General features: G+C 32.9%; 1 long non-coding RNA gene across 5 annotated transcripts in view; it reads right to left on the minus strand.

Moving 5' to 3' along the window:
* Positions 1-11,000, minus strand: part of LOC122231491 — a 43,039-nt gene extending 32,039 nt beyond the window's left edge. For 4 of the 5 annotated variants that reach the window (XR_006208744.1, XR_006208746.1, XR_006208745.1 and 1 more), the window contains exons 1-3: positions 10,863-11,000; positions 3,360-3,436; positions 2,569-2,761 (exon numbers count right to left, since the gene is read on the minus strand). This is a non-coding gene — a long non-coding RNA (uncharacterized LOC122231491). Of the gene's footprint in view, positions 1-1,383; positions 1,467-2,568; positions 2,762-3,359; positions 3,437-10,862 lie in introns of those variants that run through there. The other variant, XR_006208747.1, reaches the window with a different exon arrangement.
* Between the last annotated feature and the right edge of the window lie 685 nt (positions 11,001-11,685).

An 11,685-nucleotide genomic window follows, 5' to 3' on the forward strand; every position in this document is an offset into this window, starting at 1 on the left:
AAGGAAAAAAAATGTTTTCAAAAGCCATTAGAAAGCTATTATGTGTTTGACAGATGGTATTGTCTCACCTTAACCTCACAATTAGATGAGGAAGTATTATTAACATCCCGATACTGTAGCTAAGAAAATGGATTTATTACTTTATAAATTTACGTATGTAATTCTTGTTATAGACTAATGCCTTCCAGCTTCTCTATAAAATCTAGGGGGTGCATCTTTCTTTCTTTAGCTGTAACAATGAGGTTAGATAGTAACCTTTTATCCCTTGTAGAACAAGGCTGGTGAGTCTCCTTACTCCCAGACATTAGTGATAGCATAACAAGGGAAAGGGCCTCAGGCAGGATAGGTGTAGACTGAGAGGTAGGGAAACATTTTTCAGGAGACGAGATCCATCACTCACCCTACGACTACCACCTCTGCCATCACCACCATCACTGTCTCTCAAAATAGCACTATAACTGTCCTCATTATTGCAACTTACCACTTACTTTTGCTGGTATTCTTAACATAGTTATCAGTATAGCTATCATCAAAACACCACCACTGTTGCTACTGCCTTATTTTTATCTAAGCTATCCTGCCAATGGAGCCACCACCGTGTCTGCTATTTATCATCACCCTCATCACCTTGATGACACTTCATGTAGCTAAGTCAGCTCTTCATTTCTTTTTATACATATGACTGGATTTATCTACAAGGGATTCTGATCACAGTTTTAAATTCTCTGCAGCTTACTCCCAGCCTCTTAGAGAAGAATACCAAGTCTATGAAAAGCTATAGACAGGTTTCTAGAAAAAAGCACTTGACCGCAGGAAAGATAAAGAGGTACATGTTAAAAGAGATAATATGAACTGAAGAAGAACAAGCTACTTCAGAAGAGATTAAAGATCAAGTAAGTTAATACTATCAAAAGAGACAGGTTGTAACTAGAGGGATTGAAGAAGAAATTAATGAGAGAACTTGGAGTTAATTGGGAGAGGAGAAAAGATACAGACTATAACTCTAGATTAAAAGCCCTTTATTACCACTGTAGATAAATCATTAATCACCAGATACTTGGGGGGAAAATGGAAGAATTTGCCATTTTATATTTATCTGACTACTAGGAATCCATAAGATAATCTAGATAATGCTCATTCAAAACAAAATGTAAAAAGAAAAATAAACAGGGATAGAACTTTAAAAAAAAAAACATTGGTGGTAAGAGGCAATCTCAAATGATATTCTCTATTTATTTTGAATAATAACAATATTGGTCAAAACCTGTAAGTTTTGCTTATTGTTTCTCCTTCCTTTGGCTGTAGGAAAGATATAAAATTATAAAGTAAGTCCCTTGGATAGATTATTTCTATTTGAAATGAAGCCTCAACAGCTCACCTTTGATTGGGAAATGAAGCAGAACCCTAGGGCATCCACATAAAAATAAGGTGGGTACTTGTTAGGCAGAGTGCACTCTGGCACGTTCCTTAAAATAAAGGAAAATACAAATTTCACACCAAATTCACAGTCCTTGCCGCTTAAACTCAAACCCCTAAGCTCAACAGGAAATCTGTCTAAACCTACAAAGTGAACCTTGTGACTATAGCTTTGAGAGAGATTTTTATATAGGTTCCAGATAAATTAGAAAACCAAGTGGTTCTGTCTATAACAAAAGTAGTCAAATTAAGGTCAGGATAGAGTTTACTCTTCCAAAAAATATGTACAGTAAAAAGAAAATGCTTAGTAACCTTGAAAGTGACCTCAACAGAAAAGTAAACAACCAAACAAAAGCAATCATGGAAACAATAAAATCTAGTTTATATTTAGTTATAATTGGTAATAGTCCAAACTATACATGCAAATGCATTAAATTCTCACTGAAAATAACAAGGTTCACAAGCATGGAAAAAGCATCTGTCTATTACATGCAAGTGATACAGCAAAAACAACTTAACAGAGGAAATTTGAAAAGGATAGAGAAAACTGTGTAAGGGATATTAAAAAGAGAAGAGGAGTAGATATTTTAAATTGGAGAATTTAAAAAGCATGAATAGAAAACAGAATACAGGATTAAAGTTGAACTTTTCAGAAAAAGCATTTAACTTATGAGCATTTACCAGTTGTTAACATAGAAAGGAGATATGTAAGTCCAGATACAAAGAGATGTATGGGAAAAATGAGAGCTATGAATCAGCCTGATTCTCATTCACTTGTAGGCAACTGTTAAGATAAGGTCTGATGAATCCTGAATTGTCAAAGAAACAGACCTCTGTTCTCATTATCCAATACTGAGTTCAAGAAAGTATTTTGATCAGGCCAAGTTGGCCTGGGGAGGCTGGGTGTGAAATATGAGATATTGTTTTAGTTTTCGTTTCTTTGGGAATTTTAAAAGGTATTTTGTGTAGAGGTTACTGTTTGCCAGCATCATAGAATGCATTATACGTCTGCCTCTGAGATTAATGAGATGAACTGGCCCAGGTGAGAAGTCTGCAACACATTTATCCAGCTAAGGCTTCATGTAGAAATGCTTCATTAATGCGGGAGGGAGAGAGCTGTGCTCTCAGTAGTATCACATGACATATACTCACATGTCATCTTGCTAGGGAGGTACAGTCACCTGGAATTTCTTAGATCTGTGGCTTGATTTCTTTCCTCAGTTTTGGAAAATTCTCTGCTCTCGTCTCTTTAAATATTCCATTGCCTCGTTCTGTCTTTTTTTCTCATTCTGGGATGCCAGTACTGTGAATCTTGGAACTTCAGTCTGGATTTTTTTTTCCTGAACTATTTTCAAAATTAATAATTCAAGATTAATAATTTTCAAGATTAATAATTAACTCTTTAGCTGTATCTGATCTGCTCTTAAGCACACATGTACTAGGTTCTTAATTACATTTTCATTTCCACTTGATTTTTAGAATTTAAAAATATAGTTTTTGTTGACTGTCTAAATTCTGCATCTTATTTGTGTTCCTGAATATATTAATTTTAGCATTTATTTATTTTTTATTTAGACAACAAGCATTTGTTAACTATATACTATCAAATCCGTAACAAGTGTTGGTGTTAACAAAAATGAATGAGGCTTGGTCTTTAATTGTTTATTTTATTTTATTTTTTTACTTAAATCCAAGTTAGTTAACATATAGTGTAATAATGGTTTCGAGAGTAGAATTTAGTGATTCATCACTTACATATGACACCCAGTGCTCATCCCAAAGAGTGCCTTCCTTAATGCCCATCACCCATTTAGCCCACCCCCCCACCCAACACCCCACCAGCAACCCTCAGCTTGCTCTCTGTATTTAAGTCTCTTATGGTTTGTCTCCCTAATTATAGCAAGTTTAAAGCCTCTGTGTGATAACTCTAATGTACAGCTTACCTGTGAATCTGTTTGATCTTTTTTGTGTTGCTGCTTGAGTAATTCTTGTCCTTTTTCATAACTGCTCATTTCTTTTACTGAATAATAGACATTATAGATGGAAAAATTGTAAGAATTAATTTGAGACTCAGGATGATGTTATTCATTGGAAATAATTTACATTTGCTTTAGTCAGGTAGTGAGGCTAGGGATAGATGAATTTTAATTCAATCAGGGATTGAACCCATGGCAGCATTCAGTCCTTGTAACAGCTGCATTGTTTCTTTTTCTTTTTCTTTTTTTTTTAAATGTTTATTTATTTATTTTGAGAGAAAGAGTGCAAGAGTAAGCAGGGCAGGGGTAGGGAGAGAGGGAGAGAGAGAATCCAAGGAAGCCCACACTGTCAGTGATAAAGCCCCACACAGGGCTCAATCTCATGAACCATGAGATCATGACTGGGAACCAAGATCAAGAGTGATGTTCAACCACTCAACCTACTGAGCCACCCAGGCACCCCACAGCTGTACTGCATCTGATTCATTGTTATTCTTAGAGTTTGGCCTTTCAGGATCTCTTGTATTTCAAAGAAAAAAAACAAATAAACAAACACCTGCTCTGGTCCCCTCTTCCCTGATAACCTTCAGACTATTTTAGGTCTCCCAGCTCTATGAGATTTTCAAAAGTTCTTGTCAGTTCTTCAGCTTCTCAGTCATCTTCAGAATAGTAAACCCTGCTAAATTTATTCGAGCGCCACCAGTCTCTGGTGTTTCCAGACATTTTTATCTGTAATATAGGATACGTTTTTCACTTCTCTGTAGAATTTAAAATTATCTCACTTTCTTCAAATTTTGAACTTTCATCTAAAAGATTTAGGTGTGTGTATTAAAAAAAAAAAAAAAAAGTCCTGGTTGGTTCTTGAAGGGCTCATTCCATGAGGAAGTTTGTGATTTTTTTTTTTTTTTTTAGAAATGACAAATTTTATTTTATTTTTGATTATTTAATTCTATTCTTTCTGGAATTTCCGATGTGTATATTTTAGATTTTTTTGGAACCTATCCTTGTTGTTTTCAGAAAAGGCATAATAGTGAAGTAGTAAAGAGAGTAACTTAATCAAGTTTCACTGCTTCATTTTAAAATTTAGTTAACTTTTTATACAACCTAAAAGATTACCCCAGATTTCATGGGGATAAATGTTTGTGTCACAGTAATCCCCTAGAGGGAGGTTACAGTATCCCTGCTCAGTGTGAGTCTGCTGGTATAATAGGCTGGAGAGAGATGAGAATAAAGTCATGGAGATATTTGTGAATCCAGAAACTGACCCTACCATTGGAGATCAATCCATACAACCCTTGACCTGATATAATCTAATTCTAGTAGGTCATTCAGATAAGATAGAGAGAGTGAAAGAGACTACAGAAAATTTTATTCATGCCTTAGGGGAAGGCCAAGAAAAAAATCTTTTTAAATTCTATGGCTTTAAATTCTATGGTTGTTCTTTATTAAAATGGTAAAAATAAAATATAAATAAATTTTAGTTAACTGGGTGAGCTTAGTTAAATCTGGAAAACTATGTGTGCCTAAGTTTCATTTTGAGAAAAGATAATTAATTACACATTTTCAAATTACTCTGAGAAAAAAAAAAGTAGGTAAAACATGTAATTATTAGGTCTCATTTGTTCAACACTTGGTGTTAGTACTTTAACTTCCAGAACATTAATTTCCTCTTCACTTGTGCCATTTTATTGGATTTTTTCCCTTTAGAAATCAATCTTAAAATATCCGATAGCCCTCATTTAGTTATATAATTATTCCTTTTTGCAGATAGCCTTGCTGAGAATACAGATTTGAATTTTAAAATTCTTTTATCATTTGCATTATGTTTCGTTTTAATCCATCTTAGTCCCTTTTATGTTGTTAGATCTTTACTCCAAATATTTGATAATTCTTACTCATGTTTTTAAGTAAGAGTTAGACTGAGGAGTGTGGGTGGCTACGGTGTTCTTAGCGATTTGCCAGTTAGTTTCCACAATAGCATCTCTTGTGAACAGAAGAGCTGATCGTGGTCTCTGGTTCAATGGAAAGTATATGTCAAGGTAGTTTTGCTCTCTGGATGCAGTGATAGATAGCTTAAGCTGGGGATCCCCCAATGCCAAATGGGATTTGGGGAGGTAGGGGAATTACACTTATGTTTAAAGACTGCCTTGAACTAAAAGTCTCTGAACTTTAAAAATATAATGAAAGCACTGGTAATGGATTCTAAAAAGAATACTCTTCCCACCTATATCATATTTTTAGGCTTTTAATCTTGTATGCAGAGCTATCTATGTATCTATGAATTAAGATTCATCTATGGGGCGCCTGGGTGGCTCAGGCAGTTAAACATCTGACTCTTGTTTTCACTTCAGGTAATGATCTCACAGTGAGTTGGAGCCCCGCATTGGGCTCTGTGCTGATGGCATGGAGCCTGCTTGGGATTCTCTCTTCCTCTCTCTGCCCCTCCCCTGTTTCTCTCTCTCTCTCTCTCAGAATAAACTTACAAAAAAAAAAATTAATCTACATTATTCTCAGGTATATGTTTTTTTTTTTAGCCTTTGTGGGAACTTTGATAAGGTTATTTTAGACATCTCTTTTTCTTTTCCAGTTAAAAAGAAAACATTTTGTTGTAGTTCTCATTCAGATCTTGTGTCACGATCACTATATTTCTTGAGTGCATTTTTTTTATCCTTTCACTGTCAAAATTAATTTATTCTACAACCCAATCTTTCTAACAGTTTCTGTCAATTTATATATCTATAAAGGAGGATATGTCAGAATCCATTTAGCACATTTCAGCTTCGTTTTGAGAAGCTTTGAGAAAAGGAAGAATATGTATGGTCTGGAATACAAATATAAAATCTACTTTTGAAATTTGGATACATTTTAATGAAGTTTTACCAGAAGATACAAAAAGACAAAGGAAGATAAAATTTCATTTTTAATATTCCTTGAGATTTTCCTAGGCACATAGAGCCTTCATACATTTCCTTAAAATATTTCTTAAAAAAAATCACAACTTCTACGGAGTGCTGACTTAAATATTCAGCATATGGAACAAAGGTGATTGTATCACCAACCTCAGTTTATTTCTATTTGTGATAACAGAACTATCAACTTTCTAAGAAAAGGATTTGTGAAAATATTCAAAGTTGAATATACAAAATTTCATGTTGTATAAAAAGATCATGGGGGCGCCTGGGTGGCTTGGTCGGACTTCGCTCAGGTCATGATCTCACGGTCCCTGAGTTCGAGCCCCGAGTCGGGCTCTGTGCTACAGCTCAGAGCCTGGACCCTGCTTCCGATTCTGTGTCTCCCTCTCTCTCTGACCCTCCCTCGCTCATGCTCTGTCTCTCTCTGTCTCAAAAATAAATAAATGTTAAAAAAAATTAAAAAAAAAAAAAAGATCATGTACTTAGTAGAATAACAATGACAATGATATTAAATTTTTCTTATAAATTATGTGCTGTTAAGCTATTGATTCTTGGATATATAAAAATGTTTTGTCATATTAATGTATTTGTAATAAATGTATATGAATGAATATTTATAGAAACCTCATTCCAGTGTTCATAAAATTTTACCTACTTAAAAAGGCTACTTGTACAGATTATTACATCCAATTTTATTCCCTAATATTCTTATCCTTTACCATTTTCTTCTTTTGAAAATGAGTGAACCAAACAAGAACAAATGTGTGTGGAAAACCTGCTTTTTACTGAGGTAAATTCTACTGTAATTTTGGCTGAAATGGATACACATTATTTTTTTTCCAGTGGAGATGTTTGTTCACATATGTATGTCTGGGAAGCAAAAAAAAAAAAAAAAATTTAAAATAAACCATCATGAAAGAGTGAAAGAAAAAAGAGAACCAGTCTTCAGAAAAATCATCATTTCAACAAATGTTCTGATTTTGCTTTGTTGATGAATATATTAATGCAGCAGATCATCTAAAAACTTTTCCAGTTGTATTAGAATCTCAAATGTTTATAAATAGTTAAGATAAATTTTAATATTTTGTTCTAACTAGTAAAAAAATCTTTCTCAATTCAAATGGAGAAAAAGTCAGCTTCTCAAATATGAGGTAGAATTAAAGAAAATTAAAAGTCACTAAACTTCAGTCCTTGATAAGCATACAAACAAATAACAACTGTATATTTGTTCTATCTCTAACAACTCAATATTTGTTTCATACATTAACATGCTCATTTAGTGTTTGGTGGTAAATCCCATAAGCAGAAAGTGTTTATCTTCTATCCAAAATAAAAATAAATACAGTTCGCAAGATTTTAAGTACCTAAGACAACAATAGACCCAGAATTGTGGGAGTAAATTCTCATGAACAAAACTGTCTTTTCAGTATTTGGCAACTTTTAGCAATATTCCTTTTAATGTTTTAATTGACATGAACCACTCATTAAATTATACTATCTTTATTTTTAATATTGATATGTATACACTATGTGTGTGTATATATATATGTGTAAAATACATGTATATATATATATATATGCACAAATTTCTAGTTGTAGTTACTTCTGGATAACATGTATGGATAATTTTAATAACCTTTATATACTTTCTCTCTAAACTTCAGGTCTTCCACAATTTAAATTCAGATAAGAATCAAGTAAATGTTATAAAATAATGAATTTTGAATTTAGGGGTTTAAATAGTACTCGAAGAACTTTTTAAGCCAAAAGAAAAAAGGACACATTGGTAAATACATAGTAAACATCATAAAAAAAAAGTTTTATGTGATCTGTCACTCAGCAACTATTCAACATAGCTCAAACAGGGCTCAAGATGCTACAATGCAGTATGAAGAGTTGATAGAAATCAATAAAGAAAAGATGATGAGCCTCCAGGATGCCACGGATTTGGTTTGCTTTTCTAACCACTCTCTGCCCTAATGCCTGACAAAGAATTGTTGTTCCACAAGGTAACCCAAGTAACTCTTTGTTTGAAGATCAAAATACTCAGCATTGTGAAAAGAATCTGCTTATGTAGTTTTGAAGAAACATAAGTTGGTACAACCTTAATGGAGGCCATTTTGCTTTCCTAAAAAATCTTTAAAGATCTTCATCCACTTTGAACCATAGCTCCTGTTCTGATAGTGTATCTTTAAGAGTAATTAAAAAGAAAGTAAATTCTTTATACAGAAAGATTTTTATTCTAGTGTTCTTAATAATAAGGAAAGCATGGAAGAAGTCTAATTATCCACTAATATAATATCAATTTAATGTAATATGTGGTGAGGGGCAATGGGTGAAAAAGGTGAAGGGCTTAAGAGTCCACTTAACACAATGAGCCCTGAGAAATGTATGGAATTGTTGAATCCCTATATTGTACACATGAAACTACTATAACACTGTAAGGTAACTACATTGGAATTAAAATATAAGTAAAAAACTTAAAACATTCACAAAAAGTTAATATTGTGGTAGAAAGAGTATATTTTAGTATTTAATTAGTAGCTAGTGTATATTGAAAGCTCATTATATTTAAAACACTATTCCAAACATTTATGTAACTTTCTAATTCTCATATTAACAAAACACAGCAAGTACTGTTATCATTCCTGTTTTATAGTGGATAACACCAAGAGAGAAAGGTGTTAGGTAAACTGCTTGAGCTTACATCATTAGAACATGAGAGTTGGAATTTGAACTTTGATCCCAGAAACTTTGATCGCAGATCCTGTACTCTTGTATTATTCTGTTTCTTATTGAAAAAAGGTATAAAAATATGCATATAATATCACAAATATTTTATACATAAATAGACATACATACATAAATGAAAAAATTAAGATGATCATTTTTGTGTGGTAAAATTATGGGTGACTCTTCCCTTGTTTCTACTTTCCAGTATTGGATACACTTTTCTATAATAGATTTATACCAGTTTTATAATGAGATAAAAGTATATATTTTTAGATAAAATATCAAGCCTTGTCATGACTTATCATGATAAGGCCTTATCAAGCCTTATCACTGAATTAAAAGTTTGATTCTCTTAATTGAGGATGAGTTACACAAATCAGGTCTCTGCGATGCAGAATAGGGCTTGGGATGAGTTAGCTCTCAAAAAATAGTTGCAAACTGATTGACTAAAAGAATGAATTAAATGGCTAAGTCATTCAAATCGGGTTAAAGTTGTTTCCTCTTAGTGTAAAATTTGAAGTTTATAGATTTCTTAGAGTTCACATACATGTACATATATAGGGATGACATGAATATTCATGGAATATTTTTAAACTTCCATCTCTCCAATAATATTTTCAATATGTTTTATAGAATATCAGCAATGCAGGATGATAATTTAAAACAGGACCTATTGGCAAACAGAGTTTAGAAATGCTATGTATTACCTCTCCTTCTTACAGATTTAAAATGCTCATTATTATGTTAGTATTTTAAAGAAAAATCTTAAAGAAAAACAAAGTTTTATTCTTTGACCAAATTTTTCTTAAGGAAACTGAGGAAACTTTGCAATACTTTTGGTCAGCGCTGCCGTAAATAATTTTTATTCCCTTCAAGATGCTTCCCATGATATAATATCTTTTATACTTTTGGAGCATAGATTGATTATACAGGAATGACTTTCCAGATATGAGTGTCTAGGAATTCAGGAGTCTACTCTGACTGTAGTTTCATATTTGAATTTTAGTTGTATATATTATTTATCAACAGTATATAACTTATGTCTCTGGATAATAAACCTCTCATTAAACAGCATTTGAGCCACGAAATAAAGGAACTTAAGAATTTAGTCCTGTCTGGAAAGACACAGCTTTCTAAATAGTCATTCAAAATAAACTCACTGATTTTTCACATATATATGGCAGTGCTTACATTAGGTCATCTTTTTTTGACTGCAGATTTTCTAGAAATATCCATTAAGTGATTTTGTTTGTGCTTCAATAGTATTGTTATAAAAACATATGTATATTCATTAATAACAACAACAAAAACACCAAATAGCTCAGAAAGTGTATCTCTATGTATATAAATCAATATAGATACTGGTATGCTATTTTACATAAATGGATTTTTATTCTATGTATTATTTTAAAACCTATCTGCTTATCAATTTCCACTCATTTTCCCCTCTTCTTTGGCCCTCTGATCTATTCACAGTGGTTTCTAATGGTACCTTGTATGTCAATAGTATGGAAATTCCTTTATCTGGGATATTTCCCCCTTAATTTTTCTTGAAGTTAACATAAGTGACACCTTTAGATAGCAGCTAAATTGTCAGTTTGTTTTTTTTTTCCAGAGAAACCGTTCTATCCTCCCTTTCTAGATAAATTTCTAATACCTTCTAGTCTTAAAAGACTGGGTACCTCTCCTTCATAGCAGCTGTAACAGATAAAATACTATTTGTTTTTCTCAGATAAATTGTCTTTCCTCAGAAGATTAAGCTTTCCATAAGGGCATGGTTCAAAACCTTTTCCCCCCATTGGTGGTAATATTTGTTAGTACTCACCCCTGTTCCCATGCTTTTGTGTTAACTATTGCAAAGAATTGGAAACCTGAAAATTACATTTTAAGCCTCTTTTGCCGTTGGATTTTACATAGGTTCTGCCAATAGTTGTCTCTGGACAGAGGTAAGACACATGCTGAGAGGGATAGCCATTCTGCCTCTGGCTCCAGCATCAGAATCACCTATAAGTGGCTTTGTGACCCAGGCAGCAGCATCAGTAGTTTCAGTAATGGGATCATAGAAGCTACTGCTTAGTACATACATCTAGAAGCATCAAAGTGAACTTGGGGATTTGGTCTGGGTAGTGGGAAGTCCTGATTTCTGGGCAACACCATCATATTCCTTGAGTTCTTTCAGCCCATCTATCACCTTTATAATAAATTGTTACTTTGGACCCCTCACTGCTTTACATAGATTGGTTTCTGATTTCCTAACTGGATCCTGACCAAAAAACCTAGTTCATGTCATGTATTTTCAGTGAATGCATGCACCTGCTTTTTCACTCAATAATATGCCATAGACATATTTTATGTAAATAAATGCAGATATACATCAACATTGATTTATACATCTATTTAAATTACTCCTTCTAGCTAAGCTATAAAATAGAAATAAGATTTATTAAAATCATCTCTATCTGAGTTGAGGCTACATTTAATTTTTAACATTCTATTATTGTGTCAGGCCTCAGCCTCAAATAATGGGGAACTGTAATTAGGACTTTGGAATTACATGAATTTTTAGAGAATGCATGTGGTTATATTTAAATTCAATTTTCACTAATAATTTAGACATAGGAAAATTAGTTAAGTTATTCATATTGATG

Source organism: Panthera tigris, chromosome A1 (genome assembly GCF_018350195.1).
Source record: "Panthera tigris isolate Pti1 chromosome A1, P.tigris_Pti1_mat1.1, whole genome shotgun sequence".
NCBI classification, from domain to species: domain Eukaryota; kingdom Metazoa; phylum Chordata; class Mammalia; order Carnivora; family Felidae; genus Panthera; species Panthera tigris.